The 12,385-nt window shown below is 40.6% G+C and overlaps 1 pseudogene; it reads left to right on the top strand.

Annotated features, from left to right (window-relative positions):
• The window catches only part of LOC103747097, an 86,428-nt pseudogene that overhangs the window by 64,576 nt on the left and 9,467 nt on the right, over positions 1 to 12,385 (top strand).

Here is a 12,385-nt window from a genome sequence, read left to right as displayed (position 1 = left end):
AAGAGGCTGTCAGATCCCCTGGAACTGGAGTTACGGACAGTTGTTAGCTGCCATGTGGGTGCTGGGATTTGAACCCAGGTCTTCTGCAAGAACAGTCAGTGTTCTTAACCACTGAGCCATCTCTCCAGCCCCGGAGATCTTTTTTATGTCTTAAAGGGTTTATACTGAGTACAATATTGTATATGTATATTAATTGAACTGTAAACCTAAAAATGTACAGCCAATCTTGAAACAGATGCATCTTAGCTCAGAAAATTATTATTGAATATGTCAATGCTGTTGTCATGAAATGACTTCTAATTATGTGGTTACTAAATAAATAATTTTTTAATGTTAAAAATAAAAATATAGTAATAATCAGATATATAGGGATTAGAGTTGCATGTGCAAACATCTAAGTGTTAGTTGCATTAAAAATGAGTTTCTATATGAAACAGTGTATTTTAAATGAAATGAAGACCTTTTTAAAAGGTTAAAACCTCATTCAATTGTATGTCTTATAGGGTTTATACTGAGTACAATAATATATAACTGTATTAATTCGACACTGTGAACCTAAAACTTTACAGCCAATTTTGAAAGAGATGCATCTTTGCTCTGGAAACTGTTATTGACTATGTCAATGCTGTTGTAATTGAAATGCTTCTAATAATTATGTGGTTATTAAATAAAATTTTTAAAGCTGTATTTAATTTTTTTTTTAATAAGACTCTTAGAGATGCTCTCAGATTCCCTCTGGTCTTGCCTCAAATGCTCTTCAAATATTGTTATTTTCTTCATGCCATGATGTAAGAGGTTGCAATGGTCTGCCCTAGCGGATATTAGTTTGTTTTTGTTTTTCAAAGAGCAGATAAATAAGGCTTTCAAAATGTTCCATTTCCAAAAGTACTCTAGGCTAGCTCTTTCCTTTCAGCATCTTTTTAAAGCGCTTTCAGTAACCTCGGGATGGCGACAGCCCCCGCAGCTGCAACGCAGCTTCAAGCACCCCACTGTTGAGGAAGAAGGTCTGCACACACAGTCTTTGTATGGCTTTTGTTTCCCAAAGGAAGAGTCTAATTCACCCCAGTGTTCTGTGAACAGGAAAGGCTTGGCCTGCGGAGAGGACGGAAGGAGACCCTGCGCGGAGCAGACCCCAGTCCATTACGGTCTCTGGGCGCACCCAGCAAAACCGCGGCCGGGAGCGCTCGGGTCTCAGCGGCCTCCTGCCCGGGTAGCGAGGTGCTGGGCGAGGTGCTTCGAGCTGCCGCAGGCTGGCTCGGCCTCCAAGGATCCCCAGGCCTGCTCCACTCTCCCGTGTGGTCATTGAGGCCTTGCTTATCTTTGAATTCGGTTGACAGTCTGCTTGTTTGTTTATTGAAGTATGTAATATAAAAAGTGAAAGTTTCCAAAGCACACAAAAGGTATCCACGGAAATAGGATTTCCCACGGTCTCCAAGCTGTAGGCACAGCTAGTTTCCTTTAAAAGAAAGACGTAGGTATCATGCTGACAAACAAAGGGCAACAACAAAAGCACTACCGACACACAAAATCACTGGCATCCTGTGGCAGAAGTCGCTGCCCCCACCACCTCCACAGATTCGCATGGTTAAGCGCAGAGCTGGGGCAATTCTTCCTCCCATCCCTACGATGACTTTGCGGGGGGCGGTAAACACTGAGGCTACAGGTTAGAGGGTTCTGTCTGGGGTGCTCTGCCATCTCCTCTAACCCTGAGTTAGCCCATAGGAAACCCAACTCCTCTGTTTTGGGCATTTCCTCCCTCTTCCCTCTTTCTCCAACAAACTGCTCCGGCCCCTGCTGGCCAAAGAGTGCAATTCAAGAGACCCAAAGCAAAGGCCGTGACAGGAGAGACCAACCTGCGAGGACGAACCCTGGAAAGAAAGCTTTCACTTCCTCCGCAGTCAGGGCCTGTGTCTAAGAAAGGGGCTGAGAGTTTTGCTCGACGACAGCCAAAAGAAATTCACCTTAACAGCCAAACCGTTCCACCAGCAGTCACAAAAATGTTTAATTCCTCTGGGCAGATTTGGGGTAAACAGTTTTAAATTCATAACATGTCAGAGTGACGGACTGGAACCAGAACTAGTACGCCGTCCATCAAGCCTTAAGAAAATGTGCTGGGCGTGGAAACCCATGTGTCTGAAGTCCTTCCGTGCAGTCTGTCCTATGCAGCAAATCAAACACCTCCACAGGAAGGGCTTCCTGTTAATTTGGGCTACCAGATATCTTTCCTGTTCACCTAATATTAATTAACTCATGTTTCAAATCTGAAAAGTGCTTCCATATGCCATTTGGAAAGCAAAGCTAATGGGTCCCTGTAACCATAGATTCTACATCCTCAGATTCAACTAATCATGAACAGAAAATATGGGGGAAGGGTGGTCTATATTGAACATATACAGACTTTTTCCTTCCCCTGTATATATTAAGTATTTACACAGCATATTATAGTAGACATTTAAGTAATTTAGAGATGATTTAACATATGTAGAAGAACATTCATGGCCTCTGTGCACGCACTACACTGTTTCATATATGAGACTTGAGTACCTATGGGTATTGGAATCCTAGGGATCCTAGAACCAATGCCTTTGGACACCAGAATAGCACTGTTAAGTACTGGGATCTTCCCAAAAGGATAACTAACCCATCTGTTTTCCTAAAAGCTACTCGCGTGGTCTTTATTTCCCCAGTGCAATTAGACTGGGTGTACTTTCTCCAAACTGTTTGCTGGTGAACGCATATGAAGAGATTACACACTGTGATCCCTGGTTCCAGCACCAGGAACAATGGCATGTCCTAGGCGTGTATATCCCTCTGGGGCTCACACCAGTTCACAGGAGTGTGAAAGAGGTAGCAGGGGAGGAGCTCAAAGCCCTGAAAGGCCCTGGGACCCTTCTCAGAACCTTTCTGAAATGACAGAGCAAGTCTGAACCTGCCCAGCTATAGTCAGAATCACAGCCTCTCTGAGCTACCAAGAACTGTAGGTCAGCAATCCTCCCCTACTCTGTGGTCTGAACCTAGTAAAGGCCTCACAGCTGACTAAAGGCAGAACCCAGGCTAAAACTCAGGAGTTCAGACACCTGTGGTGGCAGCTTGTCTCTCAGAGTAGTGCTTCTCAGACTTTAATGTGTGTGTGAATTATACTAGGGAGCTTGAGAAGCGTAATTCAGGTTCGGCAGGTCTGTGGCAGGGTATGAAACATCTCATTTCCAGTGATGCCAAAGCTGGTTGAGGACGAATTCTCTGAAAAGCTCTTACATTTCTGTTACCAGCAGTCTTCACTTACAGAAACACCTAGAAAGTAGACCCTCCTGCCCTGCCTTGGGGCTGAGGAAAGAGAGTTCTTCACTTAATCTCTTTCTTTGGTTAATCTCTTACCTCAATTAAGTCCCAGCTTTGACCCTCTTCTACACTGGGACCTCCCTGAGTTGAAAAAATATAACACCAGTTGTTTTGGTCAGTTTTCCGTTGCTGTAACTGAACACTACAGACTTTGTAATCTATGGACCACTGAAATATCTGTAGTAGTCTGTGTTGTTCATCACTCTGACCACAGGAGAGCCACGCCAAGATGCTGGAGGCATCACAGGGCAAGCTGGAACAATGTACTAGTTGGGGGGGGGGGGTCTCTCCCTCTTAGCCACTTACACACCCCAGTGCCAGCACTGGGCTTCACTCAAGTGACCTCATCTAATCCTAATTATTCCAAATACCATTAACATGTGAATTTGGAAATTAGTTTACAACACATAACCTCTTGTGAGGCATCTCAAATCCCAATACAGCAATGTTCTAAGTCTTTTAAATTTTTTTAATTTTCTTTTCATTTATGTATTTTTGCAGTGCTGGGGAACAGACCCTAAGACCCTGGCTTTGCTAGACATGCACTCTATCACTAAGCTACCTCTCCAGCCCCTCTTGTAGTCCCTAAACACACCTTTCTATAGATGAATTCTGACTAAAACAGTAGTTCTCAAAGCCTGGTCCTCAGACCCCTGGGATCTTGTCAGAAATGCAAATTCAGAAACTGTAGGAGCAGAGCCCAGTTACCTGCCCCTCTCTGTGATTCAAGTACAGGCTCAAGGGAAGTTTCAGAGTCAAGAGCATCAAGTTCATACTCACAGCTCTGTATCAACAGACAGCATTTTATCTACAAAGTCTACAGAAAACAATAATTTTCTAGACCCAGGGACATATGTCAATGATACATAATCACAACTGAAACCAACAGATCGACATGGTTTAGTAGCCTACATGCGATATCTCTCTTCATAAACCTCAAAGAAGAGTCTCAGAGAATCACAAAGACATTCAGATTTGTTCCCCAGAGCAGGACCAGCAGAGCACTCTTAGAACCATGTAATACAGTGTGATGTGTGTATATGTGTGTTTGCTTGTACATGTGGGGAGGGGTATGTATTTCCTTGTGTATGGTTTATGTATGTGTATATGTATGTTTGTTTGCTCGTGTGTGTCTGTGTGGTATGTGTATATATGTGTGTGATTCCTTGTGTGTAGTGTATATATGTGTAAATGTATGTTTGCTGGTATGTGTGGTATGTGTAGGTATGCGTTTATTTGTGTTTTTGCTTGTGTGTGGTGTATGTGTGTATATGTGCATTTATTTTCTTATGTGTATATGGTATATGTGTGTATGTATGTGTGTCTGCTTATGTGTGTATGAGAAAGAGAAAGAGAGAAACTTATTCTGGAACAGAGCCCATCTTAAACCCCACTCATCTCCACCCCATAAATAGGTTCGGACCCCATAGGTGAGGCTGTGGCAACAGCCTTAGGCCCTGCTGTGGTAATAGCATAGAAATAAATACAATTCACATTATTTTCCCTTCATGCACTTCCCTTGTTTTCTTATGAAAAATAATAAGAAAACCTCATTAGAATGTTTGTCGTGCTTGTTAAGCATAATAAAGCCGGCCCCAGAGAGCACTTGCTTCTTTGTCTTGTATATAGTTACGATTCATCTGTATGTGATTCTGCATTGTTTGTTACACTGTTGCTATGACAACATTTTTCCTTTCAAATGCCAAGTAAAATTGTGGAACAGCACATAGAGTATGCTCCTATAGGTGAAAACTTCATTACTGTCTACACAAACATTTCATTTGTTGAACCCATTCCCTCCTATCTTGATAATGGAGCTCCTATCTCAGCTCCATTAAAATCTGATTTCTGAATTCCTCTCAAGGACATTCAAAAGTCCTGTTCCACAAAAAGGACCCAAATCAAAGAGGATTGGGATTTGAACATTTTAAAATATTTTCCTTATCCCATGATTCTCCGTAGGACTGCTGATATAATAAAAGTCTTAAAATTCAAGTCAAAGGGTTAATAACTGAAGCCTTCTTCACATCGCAAACAACAAAAATCCTGGCCTTGAATTTCGTTCAGTAGCATGACCCCCAAAACACTAGCATTGGACTCAAGCTGGTTTCACAGGCACTTGTGCCTTTAGGAGGCATTTGCGTACCTTGCTTACAGTCTCACCCATTCTAAGCTCCCTCACATGTGTCTGTGTGGCCCTGTCACCTCCTCCATATCAACCACAGCAATGGCTCCCAACACTCACCAATGGACACAGGCACTGACACTGGAATAGCTGATGTTTTTTTTAAAATACAGATTCTGGATGTCATGCCTGGGATTATAATTCTGAATAGATTATAAAATAGCTTTAAAAACAACCTTGGCTCAGAGGTCTGTGAAAATTGCATGAGGTCAAAATGTACATAAAGCTTGTAGCCCAGGGCTTGGCATACAGAAAATTAATGAATGAGAGCTATATTTACTGATAATAAAACATTGATGGTGACATTATGGAGAGCTAGATTAATAAAGTCCGATGATCAGTGCCAGCTTGACAGTGAAGAACTCCTTGGAATGCATACCCACACCAGGAGAAAGAGGAGGCTGTTAATTGTATCAGGCAACAGTAACAAAACAAAAGGTCCCTGCACAAAGGACGCATGTTGTTCTTCCACTAATCCTCTCCCTCTCACATTCTCACTCTCTCCAGCTCTTTTCCTCTCCTCTCTCTCCTCTCCCCTCTTCCCTTCCTTTTCCTTCCTCTCCACTCTCCTTTCCTCTCACCACAGTCTTTGCCCTGCCAGCCCTCCTCTCTCCCTGTTTTATTTTGTTTTATTTGTCCAGACAAGGTCTTATAGCCCAGGCTAGCCTTGAAGTAGAGATCTTCCTGCCTCAGCCTCTACACACACATACACACACACACACACACACACACACACACACACACAAAACATAGAAACACATACAACACACACACACGTGCTAGAATTAGGGGAATCACAGGACTTTTCACCCCACACAGCTCCAGTAATCCTTCTTTACTCATAAAACAACCTGCTTGGGTTTGTAAGATGGGGCTGGCTGCTAGGCCAGGTTAGCACCTGGTTGTATCCTAACCTCTCTGGCTTTTGGCTACATTGGTGTAAACCTGCTATACCCGCAAGGATTTTGAACTCTGCAAAATGCATAGACTATCACCAACACAATGTGTTAGACCAAGCTGTTATTGCTGCCTGAGATAAGGAAAACACCAGATCTACATTGCTTTGTGTCCAGAATAGGAGACCATTGGCACCTACTGAAAATTGGAAATTCAAATTTGGGTTAAGATGGTTCTTCTAATGGAGAAGGTAGAGGGTATGACTAGGATTAGGTAAGGATCTGGACACAACAGTCCAGGATTGGTGAAAACAATAAGGTAAGGATTTTTGAAGTAAGAAATTCAAAGAGCCTCAAGGTGTTTTCCATTCATGTATTGATGACTCTTTCTTTTCATAAACTCTACCTGGGCACGTTTGGGAACAATGAAGTCATGCTAATGGAGAGAGAGAAACAAAAACATCCTTTCAACTTAGCAGTAAGTTTATGAGAACAGTTAGTTTCAGTTCTCAGTATAAAAACTGTATGTAAAGGAGAAAGTCCTGGTACTCAGACTTTCTAGAAATTAACTTGGGAACATGTACAGAGTCTTAAAAACATTTTCACTTTTTTTTTTTTTGTCTTTTTTTTTTTTGAAGCAGGGTCTCCCTGTAGCCCCAGCTTTCCTGGAACTCACTATGTAGACCAGGCTGGCCTTGAACTCACAGAGATCCACCTGCCTCTGCCTCCCAAGTGCTGAGACTACAGGCATATGCCACCACGCCCAGCTCATTTTCACTTTTTAACATCACAATTTTATTCCTAAGAATCTAAGGAAATAATGTGAAATATATGCAGAAATTTACATAATAATGTTCTTATAACATTTCCTTTTTTAAAAAAGATGTATTTATTTATTATTTTGGATGTATATTTCTGTGCCTGTATGAGTTTATGTGCACCACCTGTGTGTAAGAGCCCTTAGAGGTCAAAAGAGGGCATCAGATCACCTGGAACTGGAGTTACAGGCCATTGTTAGCCAGCATGTGGGTGCTGGGAACCTAACGCAAGTCCTCTGCAAGAGCAGCAAGGTTTATCTGAGAACGTTTTGTCTTTGCCCAAGCTTTATCTACATGGCATATGGTAATTAAAAGTACCAGGTTGGTGGAACTAACCTTCTTGGATATTTAGCAGACATACTTTGAGGCCTATACTAATTTGGTCAGAGGGACATAAAGGACAGTTTTTGCTCCTTGCCCTCCTAGGTCAACTAAGTTCCAGGGGACTATGAGCATCTCACAAAATGTTCTGTAATTGTGGGTAGTCATCTGTCTTTTTGATCAAGGAGGCTGTGGAGACCTCACCAGATGGACTTGAACCAGTGTCCAGTCTACAAAGAGGAGGGTCAACTCAGAGGAATCATTTCCTCCATGCCTCCAAGCAAAGCCAGCCATGGTCGAGTAAGACCTTTGACTTATCTTCACATAGGCAGAACTGGTAAAAGAAAGGAGCCAGGGCTCCTCCCAAGCCCATGTGACCCCTGAGGAACAGACCCTCAAACGGCCTTAAGAGTAAAAATAAGTTGGTTTATGTGGGCCAACTGTATGGTCTTAAACATGCAAAAGGAAAGTATAACCAAAGATTAAAGGGAGCAATATAATTTTTTAATAGTCCATATGCATAGCTAAAGGCTATATAACAAGAAACAATACCAGACAGGAGATACCTTCCTTTGAGTTGTTGGCCAGGGTGGCCAAAGGGACTCCCAGATAGTAACCCAGCATAGAACTGGGAAAATGAACAGCAGACCCCAATCTTATCTAAAGGAATATTGACAACTGATTGCTACTAGATGAGGAAGAGCTGATCTTCCTAAAACAAGGAACTCTAGGTAGGCTGACTAGGGTCAGTGGATGGACAAGCACTGGGGAATAGCTTGGGGTGCTGACAACACAGTGGACAGTAACAGGGACGACAGAGTATATGGGCTCCAGTGGGGGGGGGGGCTATGGGAGGGTGCCATTTGGGAAGTGGGTATATAGATGAATAAGATTATTTGGGATGTTTTGTATGATATACACACACAAAAATCAACAAATAAGAAAAATTAGTTATATTTGAGGAGGAAGCATAAAAATTTACTTCATGTTAATTAGTAGAGGTGATAAACTTTACCATTGAAATGGACTTTATATCCATACTTAGGTGCCAAGGATCTGAGTGTAATCGACTGTGACTAATAATAAGCAGATACATAGAGATTAGAGATACATGTGCAAACATCTAAGTGTTAATAGCATTAAAAATAAGTCTGTAGGAAATTATATATTAAAATGAAATGGAGATCTTTTTTAAAGGTTAAAACCTCATTCAATTTTATGTCTTATAGGGTTTATACTGAGTTCAATATTGTGTAACTGTATTAATTCAACTGTGAACCTAAAAATTTACAGCCACTTTTGAAAGAGATGTATCTTTGCTCTGGAAATTGTTATTGAATATGTTAAAGCTGTAATGAAATGCTTCTTCTAATCATGCGGTTATCAAATAAATTTTTTTAAAAGATCAAAAAAAATAATGCAAATGCATTTTCCCTGGTTTTAATAATGACCAAATGGTTTACTTAATCAGAACTTTACCCGGGAAAATGAACAAGAAGTGGGCTAAGTCAGTGTGTGATGTTGGGGGAGCTCTGGGAAAGGAAAACAGAAAGTCACCCAGGCCTGGATTTTTCAGGCAACTTTCAGCAAGCATACCACTCCTGCCTCTCTGAGGAGGTCTGTGTTTGCCATGGTCAGCAGATGCTAGGATGAATGGCTAATACTCCATGGTATAGTCTCTTTTATCTTAAACAAGTGTTAAATTCAATCTTTTGGCCATAAACTGTGTCCATGAATATCTTGGTTAGTAGACTAACATGTTGACTTAAATTTTGAATTGAAAAATAAAGTTAGTTTTTTGACAAAAAAAATGTATTTATTATTTTAGATGTGTATTTCTGTGCCTGTGTGAGTCTATGTACACCACACGTGTGTAAGAACCCTCAGAGGTCAAAAGAGGGCATCAGATTGCCTGGAACTAGTTACAGGCCATTGTTAGCCACCATGTGGGTGCTGGGAACCTAATGCAAGTCCTCTGCCAGAGCAGCAAGAACTCTTAACTGCTGAGCCCCAGGCACTCTCCAGTCCCAGACTAAAGTTTCTTAATAGTCCAAGCTGGAAATAACTCAAATGTTCAATGACAGCTAAATAGATTGCAGCATATGGTAGATTTTCATGAAGCTGTTAAAATAACAATGGAACGTGCCCTTATTATATGTGCTAAGAACAAAAGCTTCCGGTGGTCTGTAGTTTCAGTGTTTTGCTTTACACTTTTTAATTTTTTAAATTTATTATTAGTGTGTGTGTGCACATTGTGTGTGTGTGTGTGTGTGTGTGTGAACATGCCACAGCATGCTTATGGAGATCAGAGGACAACTTTGTGGATTCTGGGAATAAGCCTCCAGTCACTGGACTAGTTCAGTAAAGTGCCTTTTACCCATTGTGCCATCTCACCACCTCCCTGCTTTACATTTTTTAAATATATTTAAAATCAGTGAGTTATATATTTAACAGTGAAATTACTTTTTAAAATTATGTTTAAAAAATCTCCAAAAACTAAATTCTTTAATTCACCTTGCAGAGGTAATACACCTTGTGATTCTTCTAGACCTGTTTCTTTGTAGTCAAGAAAATGAAGTATCACTTTGATGTCATGAGTTAATAGAAGAGGGAAAAGAAGTGCTTTGGATCTTGGGAGAAACAAAAATATAGCATCACTAACAATAGTCCCCTTTTTATATATGAATTTCTAAAAACAACATCATCACTCTAATTCGTAATGCTGGTAAACACATATACAATGTTCCTCACAGGCAGGGTAATCAGGTGAGGAAAGTATTATTCAACCATGATTACATTGTCTGCAATCTAACCTCATGGAGGATTTTCTTTAAATAACTGTCATTCTTCTATCTTGTATGCCAATTCTTCTGAAGTCTAAACACCTTTGCAAAACCTCTACAGTTAAACATTACCATTCTTAAGGGGCATAGTGGCACTTGGAAGGTAGAGGCAGGAGGATCAGGAGTTCAAGGCCAGCCTGGCTACATCAGACTCTGTCTATAACTTAATTAATTAATTAATTAATTAATAATTAAATTGGCTGGAGAGATGGCTCAGTGGTTAAGAAGGCTTATTCTTCTTTCAGAGGACCCAGGTTCAATTTCCAGCACCCATATGGTAGCTGACATCTGACACTCATGGCATGCACATGGTGCACTTACATACATGCAGGCAAGACATTCATACAAATAAACATAAATAAAAATTTTAAATAACAAAAATAAGTTATCATTCTTCTCTTTTCTCTTTATTACCTTTCATGGGTGCCTGATAATAATAAGTTAGGAATTTAGGAAGAATAAAGGCAGGGTATGTTAGAGCTTTATTCAGTGTGTCACCGCTTCACTGCTATCTTTTCTTTTTTTGGTCTCTTTGAGACAGAGTCTCCTTGTAGCCCCAGCTGGCCTGGAACGCACTATGTAGATCAGGCTGGCCTTGAACTCACAGAGATCTGCTGCCTCTGCCTCCCGAGTGCTGGGATTACAGGCGTGTGCCACTACACCTGGCCACCACTGCTACCTTTCATGAATGTAAAGATAAATGTATCTTTTTAATGGCTGCATAATGTTCTCATTTTCATATTGAATATCATACACAACTGAGACCCTACTGTTCAGTTTTGATATTGGTTTTGATGCTGGAATTTTAATGAAAGTGAAATAAACAAAGTCATCCATACATTTTTGTGTCCTTATATAGTATAGTTCCCTGGAACCAGACCTCTAACTTTTAAGAGTATATGAATTTTAAGGACTTTGAAATACATTGCTTTCCAGAAAGATTGTACACTAAAATTTTACTGCCCATGGATGAACATGTAGCCAGTATTTTCCCCAATACCTCTTGACGCCCATTATAGCGTGTACTTTTTTAAAAATATTTTATTTATTATTTTTATTTTATGTGTATGAGTGTTTTGCCTGCATGTAGGTAAGTGCACTCATGTCATGCAGTGCCCATGGAGGACAGAAGAGGCTGTTGGATCCCCTGGAACTGGAGTTCGGACAGTTGTTAGCTGCCATGTGGGTGCTGGGACTCAAACCCAGGTCTTCTGCAAGAGTAGCCAGTGTTCTTAACCGCTGAGCCATCTCTCCAGGCACCTATTGTGTACTGATTTACTGGAAATGTTAACTGTCTCTTCATCTCTTTGTAAGCCATCTATATTTTTTGTTTTGTGAATTAATAACTTTACCTTTTTCATTTAAACTTCCACTTATATGTTCATCTTTTTATAATTTAATAACACTGAGAATTTACCATGTATTATTACTCATTTCCTCCAGATATTTTTTTTTTTTTTATTGTTTGCACAGCTTTATTTAGTATACAGCTCAGGTCTACCTGCCCAGGGATGGCACCAACCACAGTGGGCTGGGCTCTCCTCCACCAAATAACAATTAAGAAAATGCCTCACAGATATGCCCACAGGCCAGCCCAATGGAAGAAATTCCTCAGTTGACACTCCTTCTTCCCAGATGATTCTAGTTTGTGTCAAGGAGACAAAAACTAATCCGCACACCCAGACCCCTCTGGGACTCATCATCCTCCTGTCCATTCTGCAAGCGCTGAAATTACAGGCATATGTTACCATGCCTAGTGTTTCATTTTTTTTTAATTATTTAATAACCACATGATTAGAAGCATTTCATTACAGCATTAACATATTCAATAACAATTTCCAGAGCAAAGATGCTTCTCTTTCAAAATTAGCTGTAAATTTTGAGGTTCACAGTTAAATTAATACAGTTATACAGTATTGAACTCAGTATATACCCTATAAGACATAAAGTAGAATGAGTTTTTACCCTTTAAAGAAGATCTCC

This window comes from Nannospalax galili, unplaced genomic scaffold, assembly GCF_000622305.1.
Source record: "Nannospalax galili isolate Female #2095 unplaced genomic scaffold, S.galili_v1.0 scaffold704, whole genome shotgun sequence".
NCBI classification, from domain to species: Eukaryota; Metazoa; Chordata; class Mammalia; order Rodentia; family Spalacidae; genus Nannospalax; species Nannospalax galili.
The sequence above is the reverse complement of the archived record's forward strand: the minus strand, read 5'-3'. Positions and strand labels throughout refer to the sequence as shown.